The 19,722-nt window shown below is 40.8% G+C and overlaps 1 protein-coding gene across 3 annotated transcripts in view; it reads right to left on the minus strand.

The window, feature by feature from the left end:
• RALGPS2 (Ral GEF with PH domain and SH3 binding motif 2) overlaps positions 1 to 7,044 on the minus strand; it is a 156,497-nt gene extending 149,453 nt beyond the window's left edge. Inside the window, exon 1 of one of the 3 annotated variants that reach the window (XM_064594263.1) lies at positions 6,710 to 7,041. The gene's annotated coding sequence lies outside the window, so the exon portion shown is untranslated. Of the gene's footprint in view, positions 1 to 6,709 lie in introns of all 3 variants that reach the window. The other 2 variants (XM_064594265.1, XM_064594264.1) reach the window with 2 other exon arrangements.
• Between the last annotated feature and the right edge of the window lie 12,678 nt (positions 7,045 to 19,722).

Raw genomic sequence — 19,722 nt, forward strand, 5'->3', positions numbered from 1 at the left:
CTGTGTTGTTCAAGGGTTGTTCAAGGGTTCACGGGTCAACTGTATTCCATCTTCTCTCCTGTTTCTATAGATAAACTCTCCCTACTCCTATTAAAGCAAAGGCTAATCCTTCCACCTGTGCACACAGATCAGGAGTCAGCAAACCATGCCAATGCTATCTATGGCTGCTTTCAGGCTATAGAAGTAAAGCTGAGTATTAGTAACAGAGACTGTTTTGCCCACAAAGCCTAAAATACTTACTATGTACCCCTTTGAAGAAAACTTTGCTGACCCCTGTAGATCATCTCTCCTCTCATCTAATATGGGCAGAGCTGGTTGCAAGGGCCCATTAAGTTCCATGCACAAGAAATAAAGTAAGATCCACACAAGACACATACAACATCAAGGACATATCAGATATACTCATGACCCCCCCCCCCAAAAAAAAGGATCTTAACAGGGAGAGGTCACCTATAAAGGATGAAGACTGAATGGCAAAAGACTCTGGAACAACTACTTGAAACTAGAAATTATAGTGCAATCCCTTAAATCTTGAGGGAACATTATTCTACCTTAGAATGCTATACCCAGACCAGTCAAATTATTAACTAGGTATTAGCATGGAAGCAATCTTCAGTAATACGAACATCTCAAAAATTTCACCTCCTCATACATTCTCTCTCTTGAAAGTTACAGAGAGATGCATTTCACCAAAAGAGGTATAAATGGAGAAAGAGGAAGGCATGGATCCGGAGACCACAGGCTCTGACACAGGCAAAAGACAAAGAGAACTCTCAGAATCCTGAAGGCAAATCACAGGCTAAACCTGGGTGGCAGAAGTGGAGAGCCACAGTGTAGATTTGAGCAAAAGCACAGAAACACCTAGGGTTTTTCCCAATTTTTAAAAAACTGAACAATCAATTATCTGATGTGCTTAAACATACTGGGACAGCTTCTAGAAAAAAAAAAGAGAGCGAGCGAGCAAGAGAGACACAAATGGGAACCTAAGCAAAAATTTAAAAAGAAGAAAAAATTTTAACTACAAGAAATATAATCACAGTACACTGCAAAGTTCAATGGTGAACATATTACAAGGTCATAATAATGTGAAAAATGAATACTGATTTAACCAAAAGCATGATATACTGGGAGATAAAAGGAGAGGATGTTCAAGGTGCCCTAAGAATCCTAAAGCACAGACTCATCCTCCACAGTAGCAAGCCAGAAGATAATATCTAAAATTGGAAAACAAATAGTATTTCAAAATATGGGAGTAAACACCAGAAAAAACAGCTGTAAGTATCAAAAATGTTGCTCTGAGAGCAGAACATAAGAGGAAAAATTATACCAAGATGAGGCAGGGGATGGTGTTTTTCATTTTAAGTCCTATAGTACAATTTTCTTAACTGCACAGTTGTACAATTAACACAATTAATGTGTTTGTTTTTAAAACAAAACAAAAATAATGGTTTTTGTGTCATTTAAGGTCAATTAATTCACTCACCCCACAAATATTACCTAGGTATTATTGACTATGTGCTAGGTACTTTTCTAGGTGCTAGGAATACAACAGTGAAGAAAACTAAGTTCTTGCCCTCATGAAGCTTACATCCAGAGGGAAGAAAATAATAAACAAGTTAATGTATGCTATAATGTCAGCTAAATTAATGTTGTGAAGAAAAATAAAGGTAAGGGTAGAGTGTGGTAAGGATGCTATTTAGGTGGGGTTTTCAGAAAAGGCTCTTTCCAAGAATCAGCAAAAAGGAAATCAACCTAAAAATGAAAATGTGTTTTGAGAAAAAGTCATGAAAGTATGATTACAGGAGGGTATCAATTAAGTTCAAGGTGAGAGCTTCATTTTAAGCCTCTCATACTCCAAAGCAACGTATCATTCAAGAGCCCGTACGTACCACAAGTTCTTAGTGGCACATAAATAGCTAGGCACCCTCAACCTAAGTCACAGAAACACTGCTACCTATACTCTTCCCATATCCACAGCTAGCCATTACTTATTAAAGTTATTGCATAAATTTATACTCAAACTTTTTTCTTCCCATAGAATATGAAGATGTTTATATTTTAACTATGTAGTTAAAAGTCTTCCCAAATCAAAAGCTCAACACATTAATCAAGAAAGATTCCAGATTAATTCCAAGTTACCAAAATTTATCACATCCGATCTTCATTCTCTCACTAAGGTTGAACGCTAAACCATTGGGAATAAGATGCATTTAAAGAAACAATTTACAGAGTAATGCAAAACATTCATTTTCCTCTCCAAGGAACCTCACTCAGGCTGAGGTAGAGTTTCAACCTCTTTGAATTATCTTTTCACTGAAAATTAAGTAAAAAAAATATAATATTAAGACTGAAGGGATAATTTTATTTCAAATATGGTTGTTATACAATAAAACCTCATATTCAAAAAATAAGGCTGATTTTAATACATCTTATTCTCAAAACACTTATACCATTAAAAGTATATCAAAACTATGTGTCTTTTTTATATAGCAAAAAAAGTAATAATGACAGAAGAAAGGCAGGCAGGAACAATCCCCCCCAAGAGGAAACCACCCTTAAAAGGATTTTATAAGGAGCCCACCACCCTCTCCCACTGATAGGTAATGACAAACACCTGATTGGATGACAAGCGCATGGAGGGTTAGATTGAAACAGTCCACCAACAACCCCATAAAAGCCCCTAGATCGAGGTGCGCCTGGGTGGCTCAGTAGGTTAAGCATCTGCCTTTGGCTCAGGTCATGATCCCAGGGTCCTGGGATGGAGTTCCCCGTCGAATCCCGCATCGGGCTCCCTGCTTGAGCAGAGTCTGCTTCTCCCTCTATCCCTCCCCCCCGTTCGTGATCTCTCTCTCTCTCTCTCGCACGCTCAAAAAACAAAAAACCCCTACACATCTAAAAGCCAAATCGGCAACCCTCTTGGGTCCCCTTCCTCTTCCGGAGCTTTGTAGTATCGCTCAATAAACTCTGCTGCCCACCACCCTTCCTCTGGTCTACCTCTTCATTCTTCCAAGTGGCATGACCAAGAACCGCAGGCACCAAGAGAAGAAATCCTGTAACAGTGATACTTTTAGATATTAAATAGATTTTAAAGTTTAACTCACAAAAAGAAAGTAAATTAAACTAACTATATTTCAATTAAGAGTAGGGTTTAAAGTTTAAAAGTTTAGAAATTTCTGGAAAAGAGCAGTAACTACTGTACACTTAACTGTAGCACTCCATGTTGATGCTTTCCCCACCAAGCCCTACACTCCCAAGATGGAGCACTGCAGTATAGGAACAGCTACAACTCGGCTTTGGGTTGACTGCTCACTAGCATTGTGCTTCAACATCTAAAATAGAGATAATAATGCCTATAAAGTTGGCAGTCCTGGGGGCGCCTGGGTGGCTCAGTCAGTTAAGCATCCAACTCTTAATTTTGGCTGGGGTCATGATCGCTGGGTCCTGGGAATGAACCCCAGGAGGGCTCCACTTGGCGAGAGTCTGCCTGGGATTCTCTCTCCTCCCTCTCCCTCTGCCCCTCCCCCCCTTAAATTTATTTATTTAAGATAAATAAATCTTAAAAAAACAAAACAAAACAGAATTAGCAGTCCTGTCAATAAGAAGTACCCATATATTTAAGTATCCGTAATACATATTAAAAAGCTTTGTGATCTGCAAAGAACTACACCAATAGTCATATTTTAAACAAAAAGGGAAACTATCACTTTCAAATGTTTCTGATTTTAGCAATAATGGCTATCAGATTCTATGGAAGAACAGTGGGACACTGGTCCACTCACACACACACAGCCAGAAAAAGAAAAGATTTTTAAAAAAGATTTTATTATTTATTTGTCAGAGAGAGCACAAGCAGGGGGAGTGGCAGGCAGAGTTCTCGGAGAAGCAGGTTCTCTGCCCAGGAAGCCCAAGGCGGGACTTCATCCCAGCACCCTGGGATCATGACCTGAGCTGAAGGCAGATGCTCAACCGACTGAGCCACCCAGGCGTCCCAAGAAAAGGCATATATTTTAAAAATTAGACTCCCTCATAAACAAGTGCAGAGAGAGAATATTTTTAGCAAGTATTTAACCATACAAACCAAAAGACTACAGTTGTTTAACCGCATGTAAACTGCATCATCTGACTTCAGGTAGAACGTTTATTTTTGGTTATAGTTGGGAACCAGATACCCAATGTATATAAACACCAGCATATTTTTTAAACAACTGTCTTAATGCCTTTGTTCACTCAGTAATAATTCCCACTATACTTAGAAGGAAAAACACAAACAATATCCTTAACCAAAACTCATCACAGGAGTTTTTACTTCTTAAACTTTTAAACTAACATTGAACAAACAGCATTATCTGACGAGTAGCAGACTATTTGCCCACTTAGTCTTTAAACTCCACCGGAGCACAGACCTGTCTTTTTCTGTTATATCCCCAATACCGAGGCACCTACGTGGCATCAAATATATACTCAATAAATATGTGTGGAATGAATGAATGAGGGAGTGAGTGAACTAAAGCTTAAGTGTTTTAAGTTGCAACAGAACATTTTCACTTATACATCCATCACTCAGTACAAACTACCACAGTCTCAATTGTAATGACATAATAAACTGAAAAAGACACATACTAGGTATTTGAAAACACAACTCTTATTACTGGTGTGTAATACACAAAGTAAAAGATTCACAAAGCCAGTTTTTAAGTTGTATTTTTTCTCAAGAAATTTTGGTGTGTTCTTTCTGACATGAAAATATACACATATATCAGAAAAGCATGCTGCAATCTTGATAAACCAAACACTATCTTTAAAGTTCTGTTGCAATATGGAATAATTTAGGCAAAGTGAAGTTATTTCCAGAGTCCCACACAGAATATTTTAAAAATTCAAACTCCTTAATTAAAGGTGAAATAAAATGGAAAAAAAAGGTAGATCTTACTATTTAAAAATTTTTATACTGAATTTTAAAAAGGGGAAAATGTCAAGTTCAGACTAAATTAATTTCACTGAAATTATTTATGCAAGAAGGCGTCTAACATCCTTACATTTAATCTTTAAGCTAATAAGTTATTTTCCAAAATTTTTAAGCTAGATGATAAACTTTATACTCACAAAGCTTGAATTAGAGAAGTTATTTTTATTAAAATAATACTGTTTGGATAAGTTCCTTCATAATTCTAAAGTCTACAGTAAGATATTCAGCAGTAACAGTACAGTAATATATTTATGATTCTACCCAACTTGCACAAGCATAATTATCTGGGTGGAACAGGCTTTATGGCTAGCAAGCTATGATCTGTGAGTGCATGGGTCGAAAAGTTTCCCGATTCTGATGGTCATCTTCAAAGAAACTTAAACAAGAGTCGATCTGACAGTGAATACAAAAATACAACAAAATCAATTCATAAACACCGGTACGAAAACAAGGCTCTCTGTAACAACTACAGTGTTGGGGGGGAAGGGGGGGAATCCAGGGAACATAAAAGATAAAACACAATTAATTGCTGCCTGTGTTCCCCACTTTACGGTCTTAAACACCGGGTATTAGACACTCCTCTTTAGCGCTCTCTTAAACAGAAATTTGGTGTTTCCACTGCCCCTCCCCCACAGTTAACATCAGTGCCCTTTCTTCCTCCTCCCTTACCCCTCCCAGTTCAAACAAATTAACATTTGTACTAAGGTACCTCCTATCAGCTCGCAGCTTCTTCCCAAACACGCCCACGTACACTGAAACTGGCCTGCGTCTGCACAACACACAGCTACAGGAAAAGAGCTCCGAAGGGGGCAGGTGGGAGGATAATTTAGCTCCGCACCGGTTTACGGCTATTTTCCAAATATTAGCTCCTCACACTTGGCTCGGGTTTCTGCCAAATCACCTCCAAAGCACAGTGTTTATGAGCCGACCTCATCCGATTCTGCAATGGAATTCCGGATATTTGCAGACAGATATCCCGGCTTTGCAAGTGTTTGATCAGATCCGTCCGGAATCTCTCTTTTTCTCAGCACGCCCGGTCCTAGCCGTACAGCAACCGGACCTCGGGCCGCGCCCCCGGCCCCGCACCCCGCCGCGCGCCCGGCCCGAGGCCAGCTCAGGACCAGCCTCTCCCCGTCCCGGGCTGGCGGGCGACCCGAGCTGCGGGCCGCTCCGCAACAGGTCACCCTGACCGCGGGCGCGGGTTCGCGGGCGGCCGGCTCTGCTGCCGGCTTCTGGGGCGCAGCGCCAGGGCCAGGGGAGGGGGTGTGGCCCGACTCCGCGGTCCCCGCGCCGCGGTCCGGACTCCCGCTCACCTGAAGGGAGGCTGAGGCGCAGCCGGGCGCCAGGGCAGCGCGGGCCGAGGCCAGGGGCTTCCGCCACCCAAGAGGGAGAGCGAGGCGGCCTCACGGGGCCGCCGCGCCCCGGGCCTCGGCACAGAGACCGGGAGCGGGGACCGCACGGCCGCCTCCAGCCTCCGAGAGCGAGCCGCCGAGGGAGACGCGGCCCCGGGCCCCCAGCGCCCTCCTCCTTCAGCCCGAGCCCCGCAGCTCCCTCTCCGTGCCGAGGGCGATCAGCCCCGGGGCCCGCGGCCAGGAGCTCCACACCGCAGCCCCGGAGCCGCCGCCATTCCCCGCGCCGCCGCCGCTGCGGCTCCGCGCCGCCCGGGGGGCGCAGCGCACCCACCTTCCCTCCCCCGCACCGCCCGCCGAGGCTCGGCACCGGGCCCACGGCCAGTGCACCGACCTGTGCAGCTGCGGCCGTCGCCTCGAAGGATGGAAAGACGACGCCGGCTTCAGGCTTCGTCACCGTTGCCGCCGCCGCCTAGGCTAGCGCCCGGCGACCCGAGCAATCGGCGTCTCTCATTCAGCGCGCCGCCGCCGCCGCCGCTGCCGCCGCCGCTCGGGGGAGGGGAGTGAGCTGGATCCACCCCGTCCGCGCCGGGGGGTGGGGGAGGAGAGCGGACCTGGCGGGCGCGCGCAGGGAGGGCGGGGCGGAGCCGCGTGAGCGCGCGCACCAAACGAGCGCGCTTGCGCGTGCCCCCAGCGCCGCGACCGGCGGGGTCTTCGCCGCGCGCGCCGCGCCAGCCGTTCTTCTGCCCCACAAGCCCAACTGCCGCGGGGGGACTGGTGTCCGTGGCGCGCGCCGCTTGCCGCAGCCCCTCGGCCCCGCGTTCGCGGGAGGGAGGGGCCGCTGCCCGCCCAACGGAGGAGCGCGGAAGGGTTGGAGGGCCGACAGGTGGGGCACCCGCGGCAGCCGGCCACCGCCTCCCGGCACGGGGTCCACCGCGGTGAAATCCACCCTGGTGTCTGTCGCTGTCATCTTTAAGGGCGGGGAACAAAGTCTGGAAACACTTGACTCCCAGATGAAATATTCTGCCCGCGCCAGCGGTGGTTTTAGTTAAAATTAGTCGCGGCGGGCAAGTGAGAGGGCTCCAAATGTGAAGAGCCACCCCACTGCCATAGGACCATAAATTATGGTGATCAATACTCTCATAAAGATTCGGGAAGTGTTAGAAGTAGGCTGTAAGTGTTATGCAGAGGACTGCCCTTGACTTAACAAGCAAATGACAGAAATTTGGCATCCCGGGGTCTCTGATTGATGAGTTCCAGGTGAAAAGTATTTTCACGTCAATGCATGAACAAGATTCCGAATTACTAAATATTTTGTGTGAATGAAAAAAGAATAGATTCGGTATAAATGGTGGAAGAGTGTTGTTTCGGAGGGTGCACTGTATGGGGTGGCCTACTTAAAATTAGCACCATTTGATGCAGTGTGGCTATAAATGGAAGGTTTTAAGTGAGCCACCTTTATATACGCCGTCATTAGACCATTTGGAAATGATTATTTGATGATCTGCAGCTCTTCTTTAGGCAACGTGCCGCAGGCTGTGGAAGGAATACTGCGTACTAGCATTGGGTATAAAACATGAAAGGACCAAAATTGTTCCCATTTGGTTTCTTTCCTCCCTTTAATAACCACTAAGCAGAAATGATTAATCTTGTATATTGAAGAATGCTAATTATTTCCTTCTTTGATCGCCTGGTATCCTAGCCCTTTACTCTTAGGGAAGCTAGAATGTCTTCAACCCCTTCCCTCAAACAGGGTTATTTCTTTAAAGCCTTCCCTCCCCCTCTCCACACCCAAAGGTGAGTTGGCAAACAAAAACAGGGATAGACAAAGTTTATGGTTTTTCAATTTTATTGCATTTTGCTTTCAAAGAAAGTCTTGAAAGGAATCATAAAGAAATCACTGGGAGAAGTAGAGAAACCAAAAGAAGGAAAAAAAACAACTTTCAAATGAGAATAGACTTAGAAAAAAGAAAACAGAGTATTGGTTAAAAGGGGGGAAGTGTATTATGTATACAGGAAGTTTTCCCATAGATGCTAATTGCTTCAAGTCCCAAAGAAACGACAGGCAAACAGAATTAGCACATGGAGGAAAACCCCTGCTAGTTATCAAGTTAGGTAAATGTTTATTCTTTTTTAAGTGTTAATAAGAGATTAAGGGAAAGGTGGTTGGCTGTGTGCCAACAATAATACATACAACAATTACATATACACACACATATATATCCCATTTTAAGAAATAAATATTTAGAAATAAAACTGAGGAACAACAGGGAATTCTAGTATTAATGTCTTGCAATTACTTTAAACTTGAATTAGGGTTTCATAAAAACAAATGAGGCTGTGTTCCTACATCTACCAATAATTTTCACAGTTTACGGTAAGAGCAGTGAAGTTTTCATTTGGATTTTGAAGAGAAAAAAGCATGTGACTCATGAAGGTAGGTCAGGGATATTCTGAATTCTTATACGTACTGAATTTCTGAGTTTGGAATAATTACTCAAAATCTATTTCTCGCGTTGATAACCTCCAAAATAATAGTTTTATTAACCTTTAGAGTTGTGTTGAGTTCAAACTTATGAAATTGGTGAGATTAAGAATTTACGAATAAAAATACAGAAAAAAAGTTTATTCTCAACATCTTTTTTTTTTTTGTCATAGCTTGGGAATTATTTTAGAAAGCCCGTGTCCCTTCCCATTTATTGATATGCAAATGGAACAATGGCTTTTTATACTTAAACAGGACCACCAGCAAATTTTCTTTACCAGAGCATCTTTTATCACAGTTAAATTCTGTAAGTTGCTTTATGTATTCCATTTGCTTTTGCCAGGAGACAAGAAATATGCAAAGTCTTAGTATAACAAAAAGTACAAATGTATAAAAGAGAAATGCAATTATATAAAATAGAAATCAATGAGAATTCAATATGCTTAAAATTGTTTCAGAGGAATCACCATTATGTAACAGTTTTGTTACTATCCATTAAAATTATTTCCAAGGGGTAAGCGAAAAGAACTAATTTAGATACAGAACAAGCAGTTTCGGACCACAGCAAGAACCAAATCAACAAACAACTCCTCTCATTACTGCTGTCAAAATCAAACTGGCATAGTTAGAAACCTTATTATTTCAATAACACCTAATTCTATTACAACCAACAGAATTTCTGCAATCACATAGACATCTATTGTTTCTCTAACCATTAATCTCTTTTTTCAAATATATATATATATTGGCCGGACATTTTGAAAAAATTTATCAGTTACGTTTGCAATGTTCTGATTTAAAATCTAGGCAAAATAGCAGACCCAAAATTCACGCTGAGGGAAAGGATATATGGGAGGACTTTGAAGAGGTAGACACACATTCTCCAGAAATCTGACACCAAGGTACGAGGAGAGCCTGCCACCATTCCCAATCAAGTGAGACATGCCACAGATACCAAGAACAAAGATAATCAACAGTCCATTCAAATATGAGTACCAACTGTCAGGAGGCATAAGGCCTAATTTAAGATTGAGCTGTTTCTCACATGGGCAACTCTATGCAGGGAATGGGTCAGCAGGGAAGTATTTACTTAATGATGACTAATATTTCCCCAGAACAAGTCTTGGGGACCAGCTAGTACATAAATAAATGTTTGCATGAACTAATAATATTCAATATTAACTTTAAAGATGATTTCGGTAATGCCTCATTTATCTGACAGGACAAAGAAGGGGCAGTGAGGGATTGAACAAAATTAGATATTCTAGATAACAGAGGTTTTCATCTTAAAGCACTAGAAACAATTGAATTTAAACCACGTGTATTGATTTTTTTCCTGAAATATCACCAGTTTCTCTGCCTTAAACTAATAAAACATAGTATAGTTTAACCTATTCCTAATGACCCAGAGGTATTTTATACTCAAAAGCAATAATACCGAGATGTGTGTGGGAGCTTAGAAGTACTTGGTATCCTTCACCCTACAGTAAATAATTGTAGCCTACTATGTTCCTGAATTCCTTTGAGTCTAATTGATCTGGATGGTGCTCATTATTGACCTTCCTGATTGTTCTACAGCACTGCCTGCATACATATATTAACACACCTCCCATTGAATTGTCTTACCACGTTAGCCTAGGAAGCCAAACAATGAATATTTTTAACGTATGTATAAAGTAAGAGGAAAGAACCTCAGAATATACTGAAACTACTCCAATATGTGGGGGACATTTACTTAATAGAAAGGCCATTTGCCTACTTTCATGTTTTCCTCAATATTTTGGATATTTGGGTTTACCAGATAAGTGAATCATTATTGCATTCTACTTTCTTTCTATAAATTTTAGGCATTGTTCTCCATACTGAGGATCTTTGTTGATAATATTCGTCACAGTAGTTTCCTTATATATCCTGCATTCAAAATAAGGTTAGAATTAAAAGCCCCAGGAATTCATAAATCCATATCAGTAATAAATGGATCAAATGAGTGGAGAAGAGGAGGTTTACAGTGGAATATTGAATGCCAACAGGTAAGTGTAGAGGGAGTGCTGGAGTTGGACAATCACCGTTTTGCAACTATTGTGGCAAAGACTGGGTAACACAAAAACCATCAATGGATGTTAAATGTAAGGAGACATTTTGATGAGAAACAGGATATTTGCATCATCTCACAGTTCTTCCTATAGACTTCCTATTACTTGCAAGGAGGAAAAACACTAATTATACACTAGAGAAATTGGACAAAATCTTGACCAGGTAATCGAAATTAACATCATGAATGAGGGACAGATGCACATTGTTTGCCTTGAGATGTGATTCCCAGAGGACACAGCACCTAATGAGGAAATGAAGTTGAATGAGGAATCTGATAAAGAAATATCAGATTCCAAATGAAGAATATTCTAGATCTTGTTTTGTTTTTTAATGGGGGGTGGTGGCTGTATTCTTCAAAGATGTCAGTGCTACGAAAGACAAAGACTATGAACATATTCCAGCTAAAGAACCATGACAACTAAATGCAATATGAAATATTAGACTGGAACCTTTACTGGAGGGGAAAATAATTCTGTAAAGCACATTATTGGGTTAATTGGAAAACAGATGTAGATTGATTAGATAGAAGTATCAATGTTAAGATCACTGAAGTGGGTAACTGTACTATGGTTGTGTCTCTAAATGCTGTGGTATTTAGGAGTAAAGGACTAGGAGGTATGCATGGTTGAGAAATAGAGAGAGAGAGAGAGAGAGAAGAGAAAACAATAAAACAAGCAAAGCATTAACAATAGGTGATGTCAAGGGTGTTTAGGTGTTCCCTGAAAACGTCTATAAATTTAAAATTATTTCCAAATAAAAAGCTTTTTTTTTTATTTCAAAAAAGCAGCAGTAAAAGCAACCCATAGACTCTAACATTATAATTATTTTAAATGACCACCTTACTGCCAAATCCCACAGGCTTTATGACGCCTCCCCTGAAACTGTCTCATTTCATGGGTTCAAATTATAGAAACAATGCATTTTATAATTGAAGAGTCATCTAACTTTTTATTTTATGAATGAGGAAATTGAATCTCAGAGATTCAAGATTTACCTGAAATCCCTTAACCAGTTAGTGGGATGGCACAATCTTGATTCTACTTCTTTCTATAGCTGCTAACCTGCTACTCTGGAGTTTCAGTCATTTTCCCTCATTCCCCTTTCTCACTCTGAGTTTCCTATGGGCCTATATTCTCTCCTATCTATGATCATACAAGGGACTTAGTCTTTCCGTTTCAGCTACCACTGCTCCCCTGGGAATTCTTACCCAGACTTCTGTCTGATTGCCTCCATGACATCTATATGAGGATATTCTATCACCCGTTCAACCTCTACATGTTTAAGACTAAAATAGCCACAGAAGAACAAATTAAAATGGCTAGTAAAACCTATGAAAATAAGTCCATCCTTACTGATAAAGAAAGACACATTAAAACAGGATGGAGACTGGAGGCAAATTCAGTTTTAGCCAAGATGTAGGCAATAGGATCTCTCATACACTGATGGTGGGAGTATAAATGAACGTATCCCTTCACTGAACAATTTGCCAAAAGCAAGGAAAGAATTATATGTACATACCCTTTGACCCAGCAATTTTACACATAGATACTTGTCCTACAAAAATGTTGTGACGATGTTCAAAGAAATATAAGGACTGCTCATTAAATATTGTCTGTAATAGCAAAAGTTGCAATACTAAATGTTCCTCCATATGGGAGTGGGTAAATGCAATTATATTTGCTTACAGTGAAAAGATAGCTCTTTGTGAACCAATATGGAAAAAACCCAAATACGTTGGTGAGACCTAGGTACACTAGTGTTCCACTTCCTCTTCTTGGTTGGTACATACATAGAAATCAGCCTGGAAAGCTATGCAAACAAACCAGAACAGTGGTTACCCCAAGAGAATTGAACGGGGGGTAGAAAAGGGGACTCTCGTTTTTCTACTTTATATAGTTCCATGGTTTGCTATTGCTGTTTTTTATTAGAAGTATGTATACCGGGGTGCCTGGGTGGCTCAGTTGGTTGAGCGACTGCCTTCAGCTCAGGTCATGATCCTGGAGTCCCGGGATCGTGTCCCACATCGGGCTCCCTGCTTGGCAGGGTGTCTGCTTCTCCCTCTGACTCTCTCCCCTCTCATGTGCTCTCTCCCTCTTTCTCTCTCTCAAATAAATAAATAAAATCTTTAAAAAAAAAAAAAAGAAGTATGTGTACCTTTATAAAAGCAACAACAACAACAAAGGTGTTGCTTTCTTTTTAACTTGAAATATTTTAATTCCTTAATCAGCATTTCCGCCAACACCACTCTTATCATTCCTTTTCTCTCCCAGGCTATAGAATCACCATTGACTCTTCTTTTCTGTCCTTTATTATTTATCCATTTAGTTCTGTTCCTTATAATTTTTTGCAGGTTTTTTTTTTTTGCAAATATTAGACCAAATTATGTACTTAAAAATTACTCCTCCCTGAACTCTTAGATTTAGCTACTCTCCACACCTTTTTTCTTTTTTTACACACCTATTCCTACACCATTTTCATTGTGTCACACATCTTCCCCATCCCACTCAAAAATCCCCAAGTTGTTCCTTGTGATTTACCAAGGTGACATCCAGGGACTTCCATACCTCAGTTTACCCTACTAATCCAACTCATCACCACTCCACACACTAGCCAGGCCATCCTTTGATTTATTCATTCAATAAACAAACACATATTTCTCCTAAGCACCAATTACGGACCTACTCCTATCATTCCAGTTCAGCACACCTTTTCCCTGCCCTCTCGTCTGTCCATTCTAAAATTCTTTAGGGCCTGACTTCAGACCAGCCTCTGCCCCATCCATGAGGATATGCCTCTTTTACAACCATTTCACACTGACATCTCCCTTCTCTAAACCCCTACTCAGATTATCATTGGTATCACTCTCTCACTTTGAACGTTTATTATATCCTGACTTATGCTTTTACCAGTATGTGCATTTCTTATATTCTCCAATCGATTGAAGCTCCTGGAGAACACAATGCAATCCTTCTCTTCTCTCATTCTCACTCTCTTGCTCTCTCTCCCTCCCTGGATTCATGTTTATTGAGCATTTACAGTAGACAAACAACACATTAAATGCTTAGCCTATGTCATTTTATTCTGTCTCACAACAACCCTGAAAGGTATATATTTTAAATTTTCAAAATGGGGCTTAGAGAAGTTCAATAGCTTGCCCAGTGTCATGAGGCTAGGCAATGACAAAGTTGGGAATTAAATCCAGGCAGTCTGACTCAGTCTCCAGGCTGTACTGTCTCCCCATAAAACTGTGCTTCTTATATATTCTTGTCAATTGACAGCACAATAGCACGTACATTAATGAAGCATAGAAAATACTTGTTAAATATAATATACTTTATGCTAACAATGAACAATTTGACATGTGATACCCCATACATATTTAATTTTTTTTAAGACTTTATTTATTTTAGCTGAGTGGGGTGGGCAGAGGGAGAAGGAGAGAGACAATCTTAAGCCGACTCTGTCTGCACTGAGCACGGAGCCCGACTCGGGGCTTAATCTTACCACCCTGAGATGGTGACCTGAGCTGAAATCAAGAGTCACCCACTTAATGGACTGAGTCCCCATACATTACTATTCTTAATTTAAGAATAGTTTTCTAGAGGCACCTGGGTGGCTTAGTCCGTTAAGCAATTGACTCTTGATTTCGGCTCAGGTCATGATCTCAGGGTGGTGAGACTGAGCCCCACCTTGGGCTGCTGGCTGGGCATGGAGTCGGCTTAAGATTCTCTCTCTCCCTCTGCCCCTCCCATCCCCTGCTTGAATGCTCTCTCTCTCTTAAAAAAAAAAAAAAGAGCAGCACCTGGGTGGCTCAGTCAGTTAAGCATCTGCCTTTGGCTCAGGTCATGATCCTGGGGTCCTGAGATTGAGCCCCATCTCGGGCTCTCTGCTCAGCAGGGAGCCTTCTTCTTCCTCTCCCTCTGCCTGCCGCTCCCCCTGCTTGTGCCCTCTCTCTGTGTCAAATAAATAAATAAAATATTTAGGAAAAAAAAAAGAATAGTCTTCTCTGGAATTTAGTTTGGTTATAGAAGCTTGTTCAAGAGTCCCAGAGTAAAACTGCTTTCAAAAACCTAAACACTTTCAGAATAATGGGAAAAGTTAAATGGAAAAAAATGGCATTAGGTCCAATTCCTCATTTTGTCCACCAAAGTGTATTAAAAAATGTATTGCAGGAGATAATTTTCTACCATAGTAGTGCAATAATAAAATTGGTTGTCACATTACAGATGGGAAAAGCTTACTGCATAACCACTGAGTCCATTTCCCTGGAGAGATGCAATTCTATCTCTGGTTTCACATTCCAGAAAGAAATATTCTTACTCCTCCTGGAAATTAGTAACATAAGCATTTTAAAGTACTTCAGTTAGATCAACCAATACATCTTACGTGCTTTTTACTGTATTTAATTGAGATTTCATTTAGCAAGACAGACTTTCTTCATTATGACTTAATCCTGCATACGCAAATTTGAAACTCACTGTTGAATACTGGCAATTATATCTGCCTTTAAAGGCACCGTATCTATAACACAGTAGTTATTATTTAAGAGTATTTCACTGGAGAAAGTATAGTGGTGGCAAAATTAGTTACAGATTGACTTTCAGACTGTGACTCCAGTTAGAAAACATGACTTCAAAAATAAAAACAGCCTGATATGTTAATTTTCAAAAAAATTATTTTAAATTTACTGATATAAACATTACCAGCACACACCCTAAAACTAAAATAAAACCACTTTAAAACGAATGGGCTTTGGGTTGAGTTATATCTAAACATAAATATTGCTTATGTTTACTTACTTATGTTTCAGTATTTTTCTTTCCTGTCAACATTATTAATTTTGAAATATTAACCACAAGAGGGGCAGGGCTTCTGATAGATTAAAAACATATTTAATGACTACCTTCTAAACATGGTGAATGGAATATATATGTTTATATCTGCTACCTCCCTAAACTGCCCTAAAATGCCAATGAAGAATAACAAGAATGGGAGAGGAGAGGATAACAAATTTTTGGAAGATAGAGAAAAAAAAAAGGATAAATAGATTTAACTAAGCAGAGAAAGGTGAAATTAACTGTTGAGGGGGAAGGCAGAAAGAAGTCAGCTGATTTGCACATCAGAACTCTGGAAAGTTGAGGAATTAGAGACAACAACAGGGACTGAGAAAAGTGAGGATGAAAAATGCCTTTCATAATGGAATTGGAGGCCTCCTGGGAGGCTCAGTCAGTTAAGCATCTGCCTTCAGCTCAGGTCATGATCTCAGGGTCTTTGGAATCGAGCCCTGTGTGGGCTCCCCGCTCAGTGAGGAGTCTGCTTCTCCCTCTCCTTCTGCCCCTCCCCCTGCTTGTGTGCCTGCTCTCTTTCACATAAATAAAAAATTTTAAAAATGGAATTGGAGAAAAGTCTGCATAAGGATCAGTTGGCAGTCCCTATCCCACCTCAAGCTGCCACTCCTCCGTGCCACCCTAGAGGGAGAATGGACTTCTGTTCGGTAGAGAATTAAACCAGAGAGACTGAGGAGAGGTATCTGACTTTTATTTACTTATTTATTTTTAAAAGATTTTATTTATTTATTTGACAGAGAGAGACACACAGTGAGAGAGGGAACACAAGCAGGGGGAGTTGGAGAGAGAGAAGCAGGTTTCCCATGGAACAGGGAGCCCAATGCGGGGCTCAATCCCAGGACTCTGAGATCATGTCCTGAGCCGAAGGTAGACACTTAACAACTGAGCCACCCAGGTGCCCCAGGTATCCGACTTTTAAATAGGAACAATCATTCAAGGACCACCATACATTTTAGGCAAGTCTCTTAACATGAAAGGTGGAAGCAAGGGGAAACTTTTAAAAGTTGAAGCAATATCTATAGTAAGATACAATATTGCATTTGTTAAATAAGAGTAGGACACCATGGGGCACCCAGGTGGCTCAGTCGGTTGAGCGTCTGCCTTTGGCTCAGGTCTTGATCCCAGGGTCCTGAATTGAGCCCCATGTCGGGCTCCTTGCTCAGCGGGGAGCCTGCTTCTCCCTCTTTCTTGTGCTCTCTCTCGCTATCTCTGTCTCTCTCAAATAAATAAAATCTTTAAAAAAAAGAGACTAGGATACCATAAAAAAGTTACAGTCAAAGAACAGAGAAAAGGGTCGTACAAATTAAAAATGTAACAGCCAGTATAAAGATGTCAGCAGGAGGTTTGAAGACAAAATTGAGAAAATTCCCCAGCAAGTAAAAGACTCTAGACCTAACCATATCATAAAGTGTGGGCAAACCAGAGCTATTATAAATTGTTGATTGATAGGAAGCTGGTAAAATTTGTACAGAGTGCAGTTGGGCAATTTTTTTCAAAATTAAAAATATATATTCCCTTTATTTTTTTTAAAGCTGTATTTTTTTAAGATTTTATTTATTTATTTGAGAGAGAGAGTGAGTGAGAGACAGCAGGAGCAGGTAGAGGGAGAGGGAGAAAGAGACTCCCTGCCGAGCAGGGAGCCCAACTCGGGGCTCGATCCCAGGACCCTGGGAACATGATCCGAGCCAAGGCAGACACTTAACTGACTGAGCCACCCAGGTGCCCCTATATATTCCCTTTAATCCAGAAATTCCATTTCTAGGAATTTCATCCTACAGATAAACTTACGTATATAAAGACATGTATATGCAAGGATAATAATAGAGGCTGGAAATATACGAAATGTCATCAGCTGGAAACTGATCCAAAAAATTACATTACATCCATCCATTAGAATACTGCACAGCCGATGTACCCATATGGAATGACTTCTAAAGTATTCTGAAAAAAGCAAGATGTGGAGCTGTGTGCTTATACACAGAGAGCACATTTCCAGTACGATACACCAGAACTGATAATGGTGATTCCCCCCAGTAAGGGGAACTGGTGGCTAGAGGTCCTGGCAAAAGAGAGACTAACTTTCCACTGTTTGCCTTTTTGGGTCTTTTAATTTAAAAAAAAAAAATTTTTTTTTTAAATTTTGAGAGAGAGAGAGAGAGCAGGAGGGCAATTCAGAGGGAGAGGGAGAGAGTTTCAAGTAGACTCCACAGTAAGCACGGAGCCTGTGGTGGGGCTCGATCTCACGACCCTGAGATCACGACCTGAGCCAAAACCAAGAGTCTGACGCTCAAGTGACTGTGCCACCCAGGACCCCTGTGTCTTTTACATTTTATATCTACTTTTTAAAAATTATTTTTAACCTACTGAGTTCATGCCTCCATTTATCATTATATAAAAAGTCTTAATTTCCAATCAAAATAAATTTTGTAATTCTCCTCTGAATCATTCCTGAATCCATTAGTATTTTTTTGTTGTTGAAATGCCCCAAATTAGACCCTGTACTATAATAAACAATGCTCTTAAATATAATATTCTAATGCCTATATACACTCCACTCGCTTTGGTTTTTAATTATAGGACAATACTGATGGCCTATGATATATTTTCATATTTACAGTGTGTGTACCTCTTTACCCATACTTTTTTTTTTTTTAAGATTTTATTTATTTATTTGACACAGAGAGAGCACAAGAAGGGGGTAGCGGCAGGCAGAGGGAGCAGGAGAAGCAGGCTCCCCGTGGAGCAGGGAGCCCGATGCAGGGCTCGATCCCAGGACCCTGCGATCATGATCTGAGCTGAAGGCAGACGCTTAACTGACGAAGCCACCCAGGTGCTCCTGTTCTCTGTATTTAAGAGTCTGGTTGTCTGCCTTGTCCATTTCTTAAACTACCAGGAGTTGTTCTCCACTTCTTATTCCCAACCATTGCCTACCTAAAATATGAACTATGATATGTAGGCTATTTTCAAGCCTCCTTACTAACAACTGATCTTTTATTTATTAATACTTCCCAATGTTTATCTTAGTATAAGTAATATTATACTGGTGAGCTGGGAGTTAGTCATCATTGTCCCAGTAAACCACAATCAACAACTCAAACCTCATTCCTATATCCAGTTTCTTTCACTTTAAAAATAAGATGATAATATTCACCCTATCTTCTTCATATCATTATTCTGAAGATTAAATAACATTACCAAAAAAAATAAAAAAAGAAAAGAAAGCTTTGAAAAGTGCTTTTAAATGCCAGCTATGATAAGTAATATTATTTGTTATGTGTTAAAATGTTAATTTATGAGCACTTCTCCCCATCACTGAAGTTGATTTAAATGTTTGGTACCAGCTTGAAGTTGGAAGGCCTGCACAGTCGGAGTATCTCCATTTTCTTTCCCTTGTTTCCAAATTACTGCCCAGGGTCATCAGATCAATGCTTAGGTTACACTGTGTGTACCTTCTTCCAAATTTGTGCCTTGACACTGTCTTTCAGATGTCTTCCAATACCCTGCCTCACTACCGCCTGGTAGCCTTGCCCTCCCCATGTCCAGGTCAGGCTCCTAGAAACCGGACTGAGCCTATCTTGCCTGGACAGGGAATTCACAAATTTACCCAGGCAGCATTTAACCAACACACCTATTCTTTCCAGAGTTATGTATGTGATAAGCCCATGTTAGGTTCTAAACGCACATTATAAAAGTTCACTCTCCTATTACATTTATGCAATGTCAAGGAGTCAGCCACCTGGCAGGATCCAAAAAATTAATCATCTTCCCACCTCTATCTTTCTTCAGAAAGGACAAAGCTCCACCCTATTCTTATAAACACTTTCTAACGTTTTTTTCCTTTGATATTTATTTCAATTTGATGTTATTTGTATACATCTATTTCTCATTAGGCAGGCTATCAGTGTGATTTTCTCAGGCTTCATATAACTCCCTAGGGACAGCCAAATGGGTACTTAGGTTTCAAATCAAATATGAATCCTA

This window comes from Mirounga angustirostris, unplaced genomic scaffold (assembly GCF_029215605.1).
Source record: "Mirounga angustirostris isolate CCGP_5_RB_7025 unplaced genomic scaffold, mMirAng1.0.hap1 SCAF_6, whole genome shotgun sequence".
In the NCBI taxonomy this organism is placed as follows: Eukaryota; Metazoa; Chordata; class Mammalia; order Carnivora; family Phocidae; genus Mirounga; species Mirounga angustirostris.